We start from the raw sequence: 19268 nt of genomic DNA on the forward strand, positions 1-19268 counted from the left end.
CCCAAACATCCCTATTTTGCGAATCCCACTCTGGGAACCCTTCTGGGGCCTAATTAGTGGATGGCAGGTATTAACAATATCTAAACTATTTACATTCTCCAACCCTGATTGAATGAAGCCAGCATGCAGTAGTCTGGGTGGTTGGAATTTCGTCAAAAAATACAAGGTGGAACATATTAACACCAAATAAATTAGCATTCAGTTTTGGATTTTTACAGACAATGGGGACAGTCTTGCTTGATCTGAAATCTGACACTCTGGCGCTCCATTTTCTGTAAAATTGCCAAAATTGAACAATAATATATACAATATATATATATAATAAGATATAATTTTGTTTATTCTTAAAATGGAATTTATCCAGGAATTTCGACAAATCTCCCTTCTCAATGATTTTAATAGCAAACTTTGAAAACACATTGAATTTCCATTAAATAGCCATTAAAGTTCCTCAAGTGTGCCATATCATTCCCATAATGTGGCATCATGGAATTCAAATGTGTCATGCGCAGATGTCAAAATGGCACCAAATGGGTAAACAGGGCCAAGTTGTTTCCAGCCATCAAATACAAATTGAATATTTATGTCTCTGAAGTGATTTAAAATGTTTGCATGTGGGCAGTATATGAATAAGCATCAATTTTGAATGACAACTTGAACCACAAGGGAACGTCTTGTCAAACTCATTGACTTTATAAGGTTAGTCATTGTAAAGGAAAAGAATGTACAATTTTAACAATAAATCAATCCGGAGTTAAGGGCCTTGCTAACTAATGCATATCATCTCTGATAACAGGACTATTGACCAAGATTCATTTGAACATTTTTTTTATTATTCTGATCAACACACTAACAGTGACAATGACAAGTACAAGTCTTATTATATATATATATATAAAATTATGATATTTCCTTCTCTTTTTCTTTAAAATAATGAGCTTAAATAAAAAGGACACTGTCTTAAAGCTATAGCTGTTACAGACGATCATGTGACAGATTTATAAAACTTGTCGAGATCACCTTCATGATGACATTTGACCAAGTCTTAGTGCATATATAGGCTCAATAACAATTGTTTAAATAGAGGCAAATGATTGGAATAAAAAGACAATGCTACAGTCAGTCATGTGTATTGCCGTTCAAGGGTACAAGCTGTTACACTTACAAAGTAATAGTTACTGCAACCACTATTATCTGAGTTAAGAGCGTAGTAGGTGTGGTAATTAACCTTTTCGTACCAAATTCAAGGTATTGCCAATCAAATGTAACTAGTACGTATACGACTAAGATATTGCCAAACAACGAAACTAGTACATAAACAACTATATGTCACCGTTATTTTTGACAATAATTATTTTTGAGTGACACTTTCTAAAATCTTTGAACATTATCTTTTTATCACTTAATTCTGATTGGTAACTTCTACTCTTTAACCCTTTACTTCATGTAAACCTAAGCCATTTCAGGCTGCCAGTTCATGGCTTATCAGTTCATATCAGTACCCCTACTTCATAGGAGATTATTGATATTATTGGAATTTTAACCCTAATGTATTACAAACCTATTTTCTTAGTATTTCTTTTGGTTTAATCAATAAGTCATCAATGTAAAGTTTATAGAGAATTAAATTTCCAATCCAGTCATATAAATTTTATTTTGTTATCTAAATTATTTCCGCATGATATTCATAAATAAACAGAAAAATATGTCAAATTTGATGAAAATTAATTTTTACTACACTTTTATTTATCAAACATAACACAAAATATTCTATAAACAACATATTTTTATAATTCATTTAATGCAACCTGAATTGAAACAAAGATGGACAGAATTAAAAAATAGTTCACAACAAAGAAGCACGGTATATTTATATATATGATACAGAAGAAAAAAAACAAGTTGATCAACAGTCACAGTATGTATAACTTTCGGTTATTTAACACTACAATGAACAAATAAAGTTATTATTCAACTACTAAATGAGGCCTGCATGTTGTTGTTTACTAAATTTATATCGTTTATTGCATGTCCATGTATTGTCATTTGGGTTTGATTTTAAAAATCCTCATATCTCGTATCCTTGTGTGCGTGACGCCGAGGTCTGAATTCTCGACGTCGTACTCAATGTCTCAAACTCATTTATATCGAAGCCAGAATGTTCCGATTCGTCAGACAAACACTGAAATATAAATGACATTATTCAGGAATCTTGTTTTAAACTGAAGTTAACAAGGGCAGAAATTAGCTCTACATTGCATTCTTGTGTATTCGAAAACACGTGTTTCAACAGCTGATCGATGTTAAATTGGGTCATGTCAAAGTTTAACAATAGGGATAGTCATTATTTTATAACACATTTGTACTTACTTTCAATTTGTAGAAGCAGATGCGCATTTTTATGACCGGATTAGCGAAACAGAAGTGACACATATGTCCCATATAATGATTTATGGCCTTTGTTTATACAAGCCAGATGATTTTTTGTTTATCCAACATGGCCGACATTTTGACACGTTTTCGAACCATGACCTGTGACGTCAGGCGCGTGATCAATAAAATATAGTTGTATTATTGGTAGTTAATTATAACTTGCAGTATTGTGTAAATTTCCACGAGGAAAATGAGACAGGAATGCCCACAAACCTGCGCAGTCAACGTTTTACGCATCTTTGATACCAGTGACCTTATTTCCCGATTTTCCGAAATTCTTTAAATAGTAACATAGTGTTTTTTTTAGTGCATTGTATTTATCGATGTTTATACTTCATGAATATGAATTTATAGCGCATAAACAAGCATCAGGTATGAAAATAAATGCCCCTACATTACGAATACGTAGGATTACGTATCTATGAAGCTATGGATAAAACGTTAAGATCCGTATCTATGAAGCTATGGATAGATAAGTAAAATTGCGTATCTATGAAGTAAAGGGTGTGCCGAGAAGGTTTCCAGAAGTGTTAAGGAAGGACATGGAAAGGTTCCAAAACATCACAAAGACATGCCCAAACATCCCTATTTTGCGAATCCCACTCTGGGAACCCTTCTGGGGCCTAATTAGTGGATGGCAGGTATTAACAATATCTAAACTATTTACATTCTCCAACCCTGATTGAATGAAGCCAGCATGCAGTAGTCTGGGTGGTTGGAATTTCGTCAAAAAATACAAGGTGGAACATATTAACACCAAATAAATTAGCATTCAGTTTTGGATTTTTACAGACAATGGGGACAGTCTTGCTTGATCTGAAATCTGACACTCTGGCGCTCCATTTTCTGTAAAATTGCCAAAATTGAACAATAATATATACAATATATATATATAATAAGATATAATTTTGTTTATTCTTAAAATGGAATTTATCCAGGAATTTCGACAAATCTCCCTTCTCAATGATTTTAATAGCAAACTTTGAAAACACATTGAATTTCCATTAAATAGCCATTAAAGTTCCTCAAGTGTGCCATATCATTCCCATAATGTGGCATCATGGAATTCAAATGTGTCATGCGCAGATGTCAAAATGGCACCAAATGGGTAAACAGGGCCAAGTTGTTTCCAGCCATCAAATACAAATTGAATATTTATGTCTCTGAAGTGATTTAAAATGTTTGCATGTGGGCAGTATATGAATAAGCATCAATTTTGAATGACAACTTGAACCACAAGGGAACGTCTTGTCAAACTCATTGACTTTATAAGGTTAGTCATTGTAAAGGAAAAGAATGTACAATTTTAACAATAAATCAATCCGGAGTTAAGGGCCTTGCTAACTAATGCATATCATCTCTGATAACAGGACTATTGACCAAGATTCATTTGAACATTTTTTTTATTATTCTGATCAACACACTAACAGTGACAATGACAAGTACAAGTCTTATTATATATATATATATAAAATTATGATATTTCCTTCTCTTTTTCTTTAAAATAATGAGCTTAAATAAAAAGGACACTGTCTTAAAGCTATAGCTGTTACAGACGATCATGTGACAGATTTATAAAACTTGTCGAGATCACCTTCATGATGACATTTGACCAAGTCTTAGTGCATATATAGGCTCAATAACAATTGTTTAAATAGAGGCAAATGATTGGAATAAAAAGACAATGCTACAGTCAGTCATGTGTATTGCCGTTCAAGGGTACAAGCTGTTACACTTACAAAGTAATAGTTACTGCAACCACTATTATCTGAGTTAAGAGCGTAGTAGGTGTGGTAATTAACCTTTTCGTACCAAATTCAAGGTATTGCCAATCAAATGTAACTAGTACGTATACGACTAAGATATTGCCAAACAACGAAACTAGTACATAAACAACTATATGTCACCGTTATTTTTGACAATAATTATTTTTGAGTGACACTTTCTAAAATCTTTGAACATTATCTTTTTATCACTTAATTCTGATTGGTAACTTCTACTCTTTAAGTTAGTATATAAGTATGTATATTTTTCATTTAGGGAGGAGGAGAAATATATACATTAGATATACTTATAGACTAGGAACTTTGTACTTCTTCTTTTACTAAGGAAATATCTTTGAACTACTTTTTTTGTGACTATATAATTAATTCACTTACTTTCATAACTTAATATATCACATGGACTATTGAATGTTTCTTGTTGAATAAGTCTTTGGATTTATCTTTGTTAACTATTCAACATAAATGTGGAATTAATAAAGAACCAACTTTTAAATATCTTAATTGGACTCGAGTTGTTAATCAAAGTGAACCATTAAACGTGATCTGAACTTAAACGGTAACTGACGCAGTTGTGCCAGCTAATTCCCCAAATTAATGGCCAACTGCACGTGCCCCTTAGACAGTGTGGCTCGGGCTCGGTGACCACCCCTACTATACCGGAGTGTATATACTGGCCCGTTCCCGACGCTGCACGACTTAACTGGGGTGCGCTGTGCCATATATCAGGAACTAGTACATATACCAGTACAACTAGTGTATATGTTAAATTTATATGTCTTAGACCTGTTCCAAAGTGATTGTTCGAAAAATCATTTTTCATTTTGAATTTAATGGAATACATCACATTAGCGAGTGAAGCATCAGCAGCAATATAAAAAAAATTGTTCCATAAAATTCAAAATATGAATGATAACAAATTTACAATTTGACCTATATTGTCACATTCACTGCGTTTGATCATGTAGACTGCATACCAGAAAAAACTCTTACTCTTATTTTCTACATATCAAGACGTCTGGGCATATTTTATGAAAAATGATTTTCAAATGCAAAACAGCGATTTCATTGGCTATTACTTAGAGGGGCATTAAACTGTGATACAACTAAGCATTTACATTCCTCTAACTCGTATAATTTTAGTTATGAGTCTTGAGAAAAATCCATAGTTTACCATTTTGAGTTACCCTTCTTGAAGTTTTTTAAATATTCTTAGAAATAAAGGAATTTAAATATAAAACTAGTTGACAATTGCTACTGAACAATACATGGTAGGCAGATATATCATAACAATATTTCCATATACCTGAGACACAATAATGTTGAACAGTATATAAAGCTTGTATTAATAATACTACCGGTACTGCATGGTTACTGTTCTAATATGAGAATCAATGTATAAATGCAAATGTGACGGAAACCAGCTCTTCCATTTGTGATATCAGAAGGTTTGGGAAAATGACAGATGGATAAAGAATATTAACTCTATTAAAAGTATGGTCTATAATTTTGGCTTCCCCAGAAATGTTTTGAATTTCCCAATGGCAGTTAACACATGATATTAGTTGCAACCCTGACAACCCATAATACAATAAATTTTGACTGATGACCCTCTAGTTGGACTTTTGTTTTACTGACATGCATAAGTCTTAAATTGCCAACTTCTTATGGTGAAGAACATTTGTTATTTTGCAATCCCTCAATGCATGGCCATTGTTCCACAGCTAGTGTGTGTATACCACTTGATAAATTACCTCATATATGCTACAAATTTAGAAGGCAACATTTTCCTTTAAATGAAAACTTAAATCAATGATAACTTTTCTTTTACTTCACAATTTAAAATGAAACAAAACAGTCTAAGCCATTTAAAGAGACATGCCTTCGTTTTATTACCGGAGTTTGATAAGGTGATTAGTTTCATCAAACACTTCGACAAACCTGTTTCCAAAATAATTAAAAATAAAAGTTAATTTTATCTTTGTGTAAAGTCTTCATTGAAGCCAATTATTGCACATATTCAACATACATGTTAATGTAGCATTTATGAAGCAATTTATCATGTGATATATACGTACACACACTGTTACAGCACAGATTAAGCCAAAATACATTTTGACCAATGACACTTATATGTGACCTTTCAACCTTATGACATGGGTATCTTCAGCTTATAATGGTAAACAGCTGTACGTGTCAAGATATTTTTAAATCCCATAATGCTTGGCCAATATACAGCCTGTGACCTGACTACGTGTGACCTTGACCTTTGGACCTACTGATGGGTCCAGGACAGTGCACGCCACACACTGGCTTGATATGGTGAACCATTTGTGTTAAGTCATAATACAATCCCAGGTATGAGATGACAAATTTACAGCTCAGACATGAACTGTTGATGCCCAAAAGGACGTCCACCTGGCCATACAGCAGCCTGCAGAAATACCCAAATCTCATAACCAATGTGATCGGACAAAATATGGTATAAGCTTCATTATAAATATAAATTAAAATATCGTAAAAAAAATTCAAGTTCAAATGCCGAAAGTAATCAAGTTACCTAGACAAGGGCTCCAATATGGCCTCATCGATATAATAAAAGACAAAACGCCCACATATAGTTCTTCATAAAAAAGACCAGACCATTATAAGTTTCCTCACATTAAATCTCCGCTGCAGCACTTCTATCACTTAATATGTCATTGCTATAACAATTAATGGCAACATTTAATGGCATATTTGAGTCTAGCTCTTATGCAAGAGGTTAGCAATGTCTGGTTTCCTCAGTGGTTTATAATAAAGCACACTGGTAATATCAACAAGACATGCCAAAATAGGCATCAGCTTTTGAACCTGAGACTATAGTTCACAATTCTAGTTTAATCAGTGCATGGGCATTATAACATGAGTTTCACTTTTGATTTCCCAATGACTGTGGGTGCACCCAAAGACAACATAAGATATACTCCAACACTTGAGGTCTGTTTAACGGCTTCATCGTGTATCAAAAGACAATTACCTTGCAAAATCTTGTATTCCAAATATCAGGATCTCCCAAAGCAACTTTTATGAAGGTAATCAATGTTTTATACTGTAGAATAGTCGCGAATTACAGTTATGTTCTTGACTAAGGACTGCAAAAAATATTGGGTCGCAGGTTTGATTCTCAGCAAAACCCCATTAAATCGAAACGGTCAATTTCATTGAAACAAAACTTTCAATAAGAGATAAATTACACAAACTTACTTTATTGCAGACATGAATTTTGATCTTCAGATAGCATCCGTATTTCAAGTCATTTTCAGAATAAATCCAAAGATGTTATTAATTAAACAAATAACCAATAGCACATCAGAGATTTTTTTAAAGAGAAGTAAAATACAAGTTCCCAAGTATAATCCAGTTTTCAATACTGTTGCCAAACTCGAAATTTCACTGATAAGTATTAAACATAGATAATTTGACATTTGAAAAGCACAGACAACAATAAATTCAATAATTTCACTCCTCTTCCTGCCTCAAATTGTTATTTAAGGAAATTTTCACAAGAATTGGTTAACAATCACACCATGTCTTCTGGTCACACTGAAAATGCTATCGCTTGCTGTTGTCATCAATACATGGCAAAGCTGCCATATGACAATATGTCTCTGGTAACTTAATGCCAAACGAAGTTGATAAAATATGACAGTAATAATGGTCAGTAGAGATTTTACCAGACAATAAGCCATTTACTATTCTCGTGACAAACAAAAATTAAATTACGAATATAATTTGATACCAGGACTCTGGTGATCTATAAAATCATTACTTTTGAACACCTTTAAAGGGACATCTTACTGAGATTGGAATTGCTTCTATATCTAATAAAACAGCGTATACATTATAACTTTTCATACCAACTTGAGATCATCATCAAGATGCATCCTTTTAAAGGGGCTCGCTCATTTTTTTCTTCATATAAAGGCATCTGAAAACAATCTTTTTATAAAAAAAAGTGCCATGTTGTCAAGATTATTTGGACAATTAAATGAAATATGCATGGACTGAATTGACAGCAAAGATGCCTTAGAGGCAGTTTAAAGATTATGACCATTCAAAGTATTTATGAGGATAGTAAGTACAGTTTTTAATCACTTTCAGATGATGACAGATATTTGCAGATAAACATGTATCCTCTTAGTAGCAAGGAATAAGTAAATATGAGGTAATTTTAATAACTATGAGTGGCCTTGACCTTCACGCTTGGGGTCCTTAGTGGTCATCTACTTGTCCCCCCCACCCAAACCAAAATTCAAAGTTTTAGGGCCATGGGTGCAGGCATTGTCAAGTTAGCACACAGACAAGATTTTTGTGTTGACCTTTGACTTGATGATCCATTAAATCAATATGGGTCATCAACTGCTCAGGCCCAACCACTGAGGGTCATGGGTGCAGGCATTGTTGAGTTAACACTCAGACAACATTTTCACATTCAAGGTCACTGTGACCATGACCTTTAACTCTATGACCCCTAAAATCAGTAGGGGTCATCTACTGGTCAGGCCCAGTCCCCATGTAATGTTTAATGACCATAGATCCTGGCATTGTTTAGTTATCACTCTGATAAGCTTTGACAACCTTTTCCCATTTGAGGTCACAGTGACTTTGACCTTTGACCCCTTAATCAATAGGGGTCATCTACTAGTCATGCCAAACCTGCTTGTCAAGTTTGATGATCGTAGGCCCAGGAATTGTAGAGTTTGCATTCAAGGTCACTGTTACCTTGACCTTTGACTCAATGACCTCTTAAATCAATAGAGGTCACCTACTGGTCAGGCCCAAACTCCAAATTAAATTTGAGGGCCATAGGTGAACCCATTGTTGAGTTATCACTCTGACATCCTTTTAGCACTCAAGGTCACTGTGACTTTGACCTTTGACCCGATGACCCCTTCAAACAATAGGGGTCATCAAATGATCAGGACCAACCTCCAAGTCAAATTTGAGGGTCATCTACTGATCAGGACAAACCTCCAAGTCAAATTTGAGGGCCATGGGTGCAGGCATTACCGTGTTAACACTCAGACAACCTTTTATCATTCAAGGTCACTGTGACCATGACCTAAAGACCAATAAGATCAATAGGGTCATCTACTGGCAGGCCAAGCATCCATCTTAAATTTGATGGAAATAGGTCTAAGCATTGTTATCACTCGGACAAGCTTTGAAAACCTTTTACCCTTAAAAAGTCACTTTGACCTCCACCTTTTACCCAATAAGCCCCAAATTCAATGGGGGTCATTTACTGGTCAGGCCCAACCTTCATGTCAAGTTTGATGACCATATGTCCAGGAATTGACAACTTCTCACTCGGACAAGCTTTGGTCTACCGATCGACTGACCGACCAACATGTACAAAGCAACATACCCCCTCTTCTTCAAAGGGGTCATAAAAATATTCTGGTTGTAGTGGGGAGTGTACCCATGCCAGAACAGTCAAGAAAAATAAATAAAACTAATGCCTTCACAACTCCGCCACAAGGACTTATACAATAGCTGATATATATATTTTAACCTTTATTGAATACATTGGAAACATCACATGAAAAAAAAGTCTGGACATCCGCCTGAGTGAATATTACTAATGGTATTTAAAATTGTGATCTTCAAAGACAACATTTGAGAGAATATCAACATTTGTTGAAGGGTTCCATGCAGCTGTCGGTATCTTAGTTTTGACACTCCTAATGATTTACCACACTTTCTCCCAGGGACCAGGGATACTACCTCGAGCCTCGGAAATTTGAGCCAAGCAGGATTATGTTTACCTTCAGTATAAAGAAATCGGTCTTGGTAAATGGGGAATTAGAGCCAAGCGAGTTCGGGTCAACAGGGTTCAATTATTGTTAAATAAGAAAAATCATTTTACAAACCATGAGTGAGTCCCTTTAATTGTAGGGAAGACTTAATAAGAGAATAAGACAATAGAAGAAAATTTGAGGGAAAATATTTTTTTCCGGCACAGTCTCATTTTATTTACTATTAAAATGACTTTGAGATTTTAGCAAATCAGACAGGGCTCGAATTTCGCACTCGCACGCTCGCAAAATGCGGGCCAAAATTTAAAAATGCGAGTTGAATTAAAAGGCACTGGCAAATATTTGCGAGTTCAAAATTTGCAGATAATAATAAATATGCAATCATTGAAATAGATATGAACATAATCGGTGATCAATTCCTGCACAATAGATAAAAAAAATATTTTAGAAATGCCTACTTTCGTTTTCCTATAATCACACAGAAACTGATGACGTAGACTAACATTATGCGCAGAGGCAGGTACTCGTTACAATGTGGCAGGTACTCGTTACTATGTATTTTTGTAGACTGGTCTTTCGTTTAAACTTTTGGTGGCTGTTTTTAGTGATAATCGTATCGAGATACAGTCTATAAAATGATGATAAGTAAAAAGATAACAAAAATTACGCATGTGGATTTTAAATCGCCAATGGCTGATGGCAATGATCAATCAGTTCCAAAATGAAATAATCCGTCTGTAAAACTGTTTCAATGTGGAAGAGGAAGTTGAACATTAAACAGACCAATACTGGCCTGATCAGACTTCCTCAGAACGTATTGTCAGTGTTACATTTATGATGATATCGTTTAATCAATAATGAACTAGATATTTCACCAACAAACACTTTCATGAAGTTTGGTGGAAATTGGATGAGAAATGTTCAAGTTAGAGAGCGGACAAAGCTAAAATGGACAATTTTGACAAATTCAGGGGGCCATAACTCTGGAGTGCCTAAAGCGATTTGGCTGGTTATTGAACTTGACCGAGATATTTCACCAACAAACACTTTCATGACGTTTCGTGGAAATTGGATGAGAAATGATCAAGTTAGAGAGTGGACAAAGCTAAAATGGCCAATTTTGACAAATTCAGGGGGCAATAACTCTGGAGTGCCTAAAGCGATTTGGCTGGTTATCGAACTTGACCTAGATATTTCACCAACAAACACTTTCATGAAGTTTGGTGGAAATTGGATGAGAAATGTTCAAGTTAGAGAGCGGACAACATTGTGGAGATGACCGCCCGCCCGCCGCCCGCCCGCCCGCCGCCCGCCCGCCATGGGTGTTCCCATAATACGGCCATCGTAAGATGGGCGTATAAAAATTACATGATCATTCATTAAAACAGTTACACTATACCTTTAACCATTGTTTTCCAAACAATATATACCTTTTCCTAGCAAACACAATGGTTTGCCTTAAAAAAATGCGAGTGAGTGTCTGGTTTTGCGAGTTGAAAATTTAAGCACTCGCAAAAATTTGCGAGTATCAAAAAAAGTTAAATTCAAGCCCTGTCAATCAGATATATAAAAAATGTAATATCAAAACCCTTGATATGCCTGTGAAGCCTGTTGCATTTCTTTGTTTAACTAGTTCTTCAATATCAATCAATTGGTTTACTCACATGTTTTTATATCCTTTATATCATATTTTACAAAGTCAAAAACTGTAACATATTTACAGTAAAATAAACACATTATGGTACGCCATTATTAAACAAAATGATATAACATTTGGGACAAATAAATAGCCTGCTTCGTATTACTAATCTTTATTTATAACAAATATCTGCCGATACATAGCTTGATTAAACCTAATTTGTACAACTTCCAATTATCATAGACATATTAATCATACTAATAAGGCCAATATCTGCAAGACAATCAGCAATATGCAGATTTTTGCCGTCAATCAGTTCAATTCTTCTGTATGCAGAGGTACTGATTACATTTTCTGGAATATCAGACTAGTACAAGGAAATAACAATACATCAATAAAAAACAATAGCGGCCTAATCTTTCATCAAAAGGCTTTTAAGCCAGACAACAAAGACTTGGGTGAACATGCCTCCTGTTACATCATAGAATGAAGTATGTTTTTTTGGAAATCGTGTTTAGAAGGGGAGCAGAGGTAGATGGGATAAAAGACTATCGAAAAACAAAATGAAATCTGAGAAGTTTGCACTTCATTTAATCAATTGCAAAAAAAAGTATGTGACCTGTTTCAGACCAGCAAGGTGAATGTGAATTTTCACCCAATATAATGTTTATCAGCTGCAACCACAAAATAAACATTGTCAATGGTGCTTAGTCTTTATCATGCAATATAATGACCCAAAATTTTGGTCTTTATAATATAAGGTTTGTGACCCAGGCAGTAAGTACTATACTACAAAGGGGTAGTGCATTATATTACAGACATCAACAGGCAGTTGAAAACCAATTGGCAGCCAATTCAATGCTTAAACAGCAGATTTATATTGCTTCAAGTTGCAAGTTTTCAATTCAAGCCCCAAAACCTGACAAGATACCCAAAACCTTGGGCAACTGTTAAAACATGCATGTCTATATTAAAAACAATAAGGAAACTAAATTTCAAAGCATACCTATGTCATTGTCAGGACATAAAAATGTACCGCCTGACAGAATGCAATTCGTTATGATCTGTATTGTAAATGACACGTCATCATGCCGAACCACTCTGATATAAATAATTCACTTTTTAACCAATGGTGGGATCGGTTAACCTTGGACAAACAAAATTAATGCACTAGGACTTAATTAATGGATTCACTATATTCTTTTACAGAGTAGGTGAAAATCGAGAGCGGTCTTGGGCCAAAAAAAAAACACCTGTATTTCCGGTAACCCGACCGACCCTATTTTTTCCTCACCGACCCTTATCTTTTTTTAGATGTAAGGCCACATTTTTTTTATTTTTGACAAAACTGAAAAAAATAAAAATGATTTTTGTGATTTTTTTTGCCGATCCGACGTGCTGCGAGTCAAAAAAATTAAATTCGGGTACAATATAGAGTGGGTACGAAACGTATCGCGGCGTCATGTCGAATATATTCTTCCACGCTAAGTTCGAAATGAACAACAAAATACTATGCCAAAAGTTTATTAAAAGTAAAACAACGGCACAAGAAGATATTGGAACTGTAATATCTCAGTACCTTCCCATAGAAAATGTTCTGGTAGGTAAACTTGTCGCATTTCATTTCTGTCATATATTTTCGCGACCCGAATTTCAACTTTTTTCATCAACATATTTTTCTGCAAACCTTTGTTTCTGTAGATGTATAACCTATTTTAATAATGTGAATCGAGCATTAGTATTTTCCATACGGATTTCCTGACCTGTGATATTTACTTTACTTTTCAAAATCAAAGCACTGAGGGGGGGCAGTCACAATTGTCTGAATTATTTGTTTATATTAAAGAAATTATGGAGATATGACAAGCGACAGTGACTTATTATCATAGACCTATTAGAAAACAGTGTTTGTTTTTAAAGTAGTGTGTGTCATAATGATTTTATGACCATATTAAATCTGACTTATTGTTGTTGGTGCAGTATTATAAATAAGGATTTTGAAACCATTCCGAATGCTCATATAGTATATAAATATAGAAAATGACCCAAGTACCACATTGACCTGACTTCGTGTTTAAATTTAATTTTTCATAGGCCCGAACCAAAACCACAAACCAACGGCAGTAAACTTTTGCTTATTTGGAAGACTACTTGGGAATCATATAAATGCTTCAAGGTTTAGAGTTTTATATCTCCGTTCAATATGTTTCAAAGGAGATTATTCCTATCCATTTATATAAAAAAAAACAGATAAACATTCTACACATGATGTTGGAAACTGAATTTTAATATATAAACTTGTGAATCGAGACACAGTGCTACTTACCTGTATCATATTGCAATAAAATGTGTTTTCTGTTTATATTCGTTTTCAAAACCCCTTAAATGATAAACACATGTAACAGCAAGCTTACAGTACTTGTTTAATTTTATTGAGTACCTTAAACATTACATTTATACAATGTTTATATATGTACCAGTGTTCTGCCAAGGATTGAAAAAGATGGGGCCGGATGGCCCAGCAGTCATGAAAATTAGGGGCCATTTTCAAAAGTGAAGGGCCATGACCTTTTCCAAAAATGAAAACTTTTAAATGAAAGTGTTTTATTTACCCATTATATACATGGTGTAACATCCACATGACATCAGTATTCTCAAATATTGGACAGATCAATTTAACATTTAGAAAAAACTATAAACATGGCACAATTGAGACACAATGATATACGTTAATGAACAGTTTCACATGTCAATGTGTTGTTATGCTTTATCAGGGATGTGATTGACTGATTGATTGAGGGGCACTTTTGGGGTAAAAAGCACACTGCCGTACAAGAAAAACTGACTTTTTGAGTCACACCATTATCTTTTTTAATCAGCTAAAAAAAATCTGTTTTTTATTTATTTCTTCTTTTTTTTCTTTTTTTTTTTTGGGGGGGGGGGGGGGGGGGGGTGGGGGGGAGGGTCCTTGGGGGCATTAGATCCGCGTGATTCCGCGAATCCGCGGATAAATCACATCCCTAAATTATAACCCTCCCCACCCAGGAACATTTTCCTCTGTTTTGCATTCCTCTAATGCACCTGTTGAGGGCCTCATTGATATTGAATTTGTTTATATCTCCCCCCTCTAATTTGAGTTGTTTTCTTTTTCTCAGCCATGATGATGACATTGAATTTGGCAAAAAAATATACTACCCCTCACGGTTGGATAGTTACACGTATACGGACCAATGAAAATCGTTGTTTTATCGAATGAATGCTGTGTTGTAAAACTTCTGAAAAAGAAATCAATTAAGTCAAAACGGCTCTTTAAAAATTCGATTAAGTCAAAACGGCTTTTTGAAAAACGGGCGCGCCGATCGGCCCGTCTACAGGTATTTCGTTGCGCCATCCCGATTTTTTCTGCGCCAATGGCGCAAGGGCGCGTCCTTGGCAGAACACTGTATGTACATATATTATAAATGATCAAAATGTGAAAAAATCAGTTTTTCTAAAGATTCGAAAAGTGGTATGCTTAAGTCTTTAAAGTTTTGTTTTTTTGTTGTTTTTTTCGACCTGCCGGTGAGTACTTTTTCAAAAATTTCTCGTAAACCAAAAAATAAAAAAAACGTGGCCTTAAAGTAAAAAAAAAACAACTTAATTTCTATCCTTAAAAAATATATTTCTTTAAATATATCGTTATTATTTTCGTTGTTTGTCTTTCAATGTCCCCGGAGAATATACTTTCATTCCTGATTATGTATTACCGAGACAGGAAAATCAAATGGCGGAGGGCGGCGAACCCTGTCCGATATCTTAAAATTGGCAAACACATGTTTACGGTCCAAACACGTGATTGATCCCTGGAGACATATTTTGCTGTCTTTATAATGAAAATATTTTGAATTATAGTTTGCAGTGTTATTCTAATATCTATATCCATGTCCAAAATAAAACTTACTTTTTTACGATTAGGCTTTGCGTATATTATGCAGGCTTCCTACAATAAGGCTTTGCGAATTGATGCAGGTTTTAAACTACCAGGTTCCAATACACATTTCATTAATAGTAATATTAATTTGTCTATTAACTGGCAAGCGAGACCTTACATCACCTTTTGACCCTACCGATTCAAAGAGGGTCCGTGAATGCTCTGTCGACCTAGATTCGCCGCGCGAACATACAGATATGTCTGACTCCGGTGCCACCAGTAACTTCAGAAGTGAGGACTTTTCTCAAATTAGTGCTCTTATCCAAAAGTCCTTTCAGGAGCAATTGCCCGTTATGGTAAAAACCATTGTAGATGGTGTACTACAAGGCATCAATGCTAAAGTGAGTGCACTAGAAAATGAAAATAGTGGGGCTAAATCTGTGCGCACTAAACCGCGCGATATCATCATTAAATTTGTCAGCTACAGGGCCCGCAACAAGATGTACTCATGCAAATCGAAACTCAAAAACACTGGTTATAAGGGTGTCTTTCTGAATAAGGACCTCACCAAATCTAGAAGTCACCTTTACTACCAGTCTAGAGTGCTAGCGCAGAGAAAGCTGATCAACAGCACTTGGACCTCAGACGGCACCATAATCATCAAAAGCCATGCCAACCGCTACTATCGAACTGAGTCTGAAAAGGACTTCACATCTCTCAAAAAAGAAGAGGGAATCCGTGATTAACTTTTGTTCGGCAGTGTAGTGTGCACTGGTAATCCAGTCATGTTTATACTGGTCTATCGAATCGGTCACCTTTACCTGTTCTTATGACATTGTTACGCCATATTGATTATTCTAGCTACGTTGTATAAACCCTATTTTCGTTTTAATTTATTCGCAATTTTCACAAATGTATTTCCAAAGTTGTTTAGTATGTATGACGTACATTATGCTCACTTGAATATTGTCATATATTGATAACTACGATACTTCAATTTGTCGTTTAATTCTAAATTTACATTACATTAATTAAGGTAAAGCCTGCATTATTATGAAACTATCTAATAATGTCATAAGGTTTCAGATCGGCAATGTGGCCAATTGACATGCCTTTCAAGCGCGGTGCGCTCTTTTGTATGGGCGAATATGCATTATATTCAGTTTCATTACTCTGACCTAAGAAATAGGATAATGACACAAATACTTTATGTTACCTAACTATTATCATTTAGTTGATATGGCACTGTATTTTGTAAAGCCAATTTATACATGTAGTTTTACTCTATTAACATATGTTTGAGCTTTGTAAAATCACTAACATAATGTTTGTATATTTGTTCTACGTTTGTTTAGATTTACCATACACCACCAAGATTTTAACGTTCCTGATGTTTCTACATATTAGACTTATACTCACATTCAGTCTTACTTAAAGCGAGTATTTATCAACTAGTAATGATCTTTTTATGGTAATGTATACAATTTCTATTATATGATATACCAGAGCTTTCGATAATTAAAAACACCCCTTAAATTAAATATCTCACCTACCCTTTTGTAAAATGTGTCCACCAGTATCAACCTTTTCGCATCATGCTATACTTCATACCTTGATATCTTTCTATTTTAGAACGTTAATTCTCCATATCATTGTCATGTGTTCCTTTGTCTCACTTCGATTATTATGCTCTTTTTTCCTCACTTCTATTTCATTCTCGCATTTTAGTTTCATAGGGTGGACTGAGTCAATCCATTTCTTTTTAGTCAATTTATCGATTCGCAAAGTTTCTAAGTTAAGCAGGTCAACTGAATACTGTTTCGTATTTTTTAACTCACGATTTCACGAGATCATAGTGTTGACCAAATAGAGGTTGTCATGCCTCATTTCTGTATTTCTGCTCGATTCCCTTTGTTATTAATGCTGTTCTTTGCATTACCAATACTCAATAACAACTTTAGTATACTCATTGAAATCAATTTTCAAAAAGGGTGATCCTTCAGACCCATCAAATGATCGTCCAATATCACTCCTAAATACTATGGAAAAGGTCTTTGAACGGATTATATTTAAACATGTCTTTAATTTTCTCCGTGATACTCACTTCTTTACATGTTTTCAATCCAGTTTCTTGCCCGGTGACTCTACCATTAATCAACTAACATATCTATAATAAGTTCTGCCATGCCCTTGACGAAGGTCTTGAAATAAGAGTTGTTTTCTTTGATGAAAGTAAAGCCTTTGACAAGGTTTGGGACTGTGGCCTTTTGTACAAACTCGAACATGCAGGCATATGTGGTTCACTTCTTTCTTTTTTTTCAAATTACTTGGAATATCGTCGACAAAGAGTGGTTATTCCAGGAGCCTCTTCATCATTTTCTGAGATTAAGGCTGGTGTACCCCAAGGCTCTATTTTAGGTCCCCTTTTGTTTCTTATATACATTAATGATATTGTAAATGATGTCAATTCTAACATCAATTTATTTGCTGATGATACTAGTCTATTTGTCATAGTCGAAACACCCCAAGTTGCAGCTGAGCAACTACAGTCCGATATCAACAAGTTGTCTCATTAAGCTGACAAGTGGCTTGTGAAATTTAATCCATCTGAATCTAAATCCGAATCTATGGTGCTAACCAAAAAAAGATTAAAGCCCCTTCATCCTCCTTTGCAAATGTTTGATACAGTGATACCCTCTGTTGAATCCCATAAACATCTCGAAATACATATATCTGAAGATTGTAGTTGGCATGTTCATATTGATTATATTAAAGATAAAGCTTGGGCTCGGATCAACGTGATGAAACGGCTAAGATTTCAATTAGACAGGCGATCTTTAGAAGTTATTTATTTATCTTTTGTCAGACCAATTCTTGAATATGCAGACGTTATTTGGAGTAATTGCACCCAACATGAAAAGAATGAATTAGATAAAATCCAGACAGAGTGTGCCAGAATTGTAACTGGTTGTACACGTTTCCTTACGTCTTCTCGAAGTTGAAACTGGCTGGGAAAGTTTACAAACTAGGCGCGAAAAGCACAAACTTCTCCTTTTCTTAAAAATGAAAAATGGGTTCACTCCTGTTATCTTTCATACTTGGTCCCCCCCAACAGTAGGGCAAGTATCAAAAAGATCTCTCAGAAATTCATCTAAAATCTCCATTCCTAGAACTCGCACATCATCGTATATGAACTCTTTCCTTCCTTCGGCTATCTCTTCCTGGAATAGTCTTCCAGCTGAGGCATCTTCTTTAGATACCGTGTCTGGTTTCAAAGAGTATCTCAAGTCAGTTACTTCTAAATCTAGCAAGTTATTCTATTATGGGAAGCGTAAGCTTCAAGTCCTACATACTCGTTAAACCATCACCTTTGTTCGAAAAACATCGTATCTTCTCCACTCTGTATTTGCGGACGGCAAGAAACAACATATCATTTTCTTCTTTTATGTTCACTCTACTCCGACTTTCTCTGATCGACTCAGTGGAAGCACTGACTGAAGCAACTCTTCATTCACTATTGTATGGTGCTGACACTCTGACTGAAGAACAGAATTTCAAACTGTTTGATGCAGTCCACCAATATATTCACTTAACAAAAAGATTTGATTAATCGACTCCAGTTTAAATCCATCCTATGACTTTTACTCTGCCTTCCTTCTTTCCTTCTCCTATCTCAACATAGCTTATCATTTTCTTCTTTTGCG

General features: G+C 34.9%; 1 protein-coding gene across 3 annotated transcripts in view; it reads right to left on the reverse strand.

Moving 5' to 3' along the window:
* LOC128238911 (potassium voltage-gated channel subfamily KQT member 1-like) overlaps positions 1-19268 on the reverse strand; it is an 82067-nt gene that overhangs the window by 55252 nt on the left and 7547 nt on the right. Inside the window, exon 1 of one of the 3 annotated variants that reach the window (XM_052955225.1) lies at positions 14267-14627. The exons of 1 other annotated variant lie outside the window; for it this stretch is intronic. The gene's annotated coding sequence lies outside the window, so the exon portion shown is untranslated. Of the gene's footprint in view, positions 1-13980; positions 14010-14266; positions 14628-19268 lie in introns of those variants that run through there. One more of the 3 variants, XM_052955224.1, reaches the window with a different exon arrangement.

Source organism: Mya arenaria, chromosome 6, assembly GCF_026914265.1.
Source record: "Mya arenaria isolate MELC-2E11 chromosome 6, ASM2691426v1".
NCBI classification, from domain to species: domain Eukaryota; kingdom Metazoa; phylum Mollusca; class Bivalvia; order Myida; family Myidae; genus Mya; species Mya arenaria.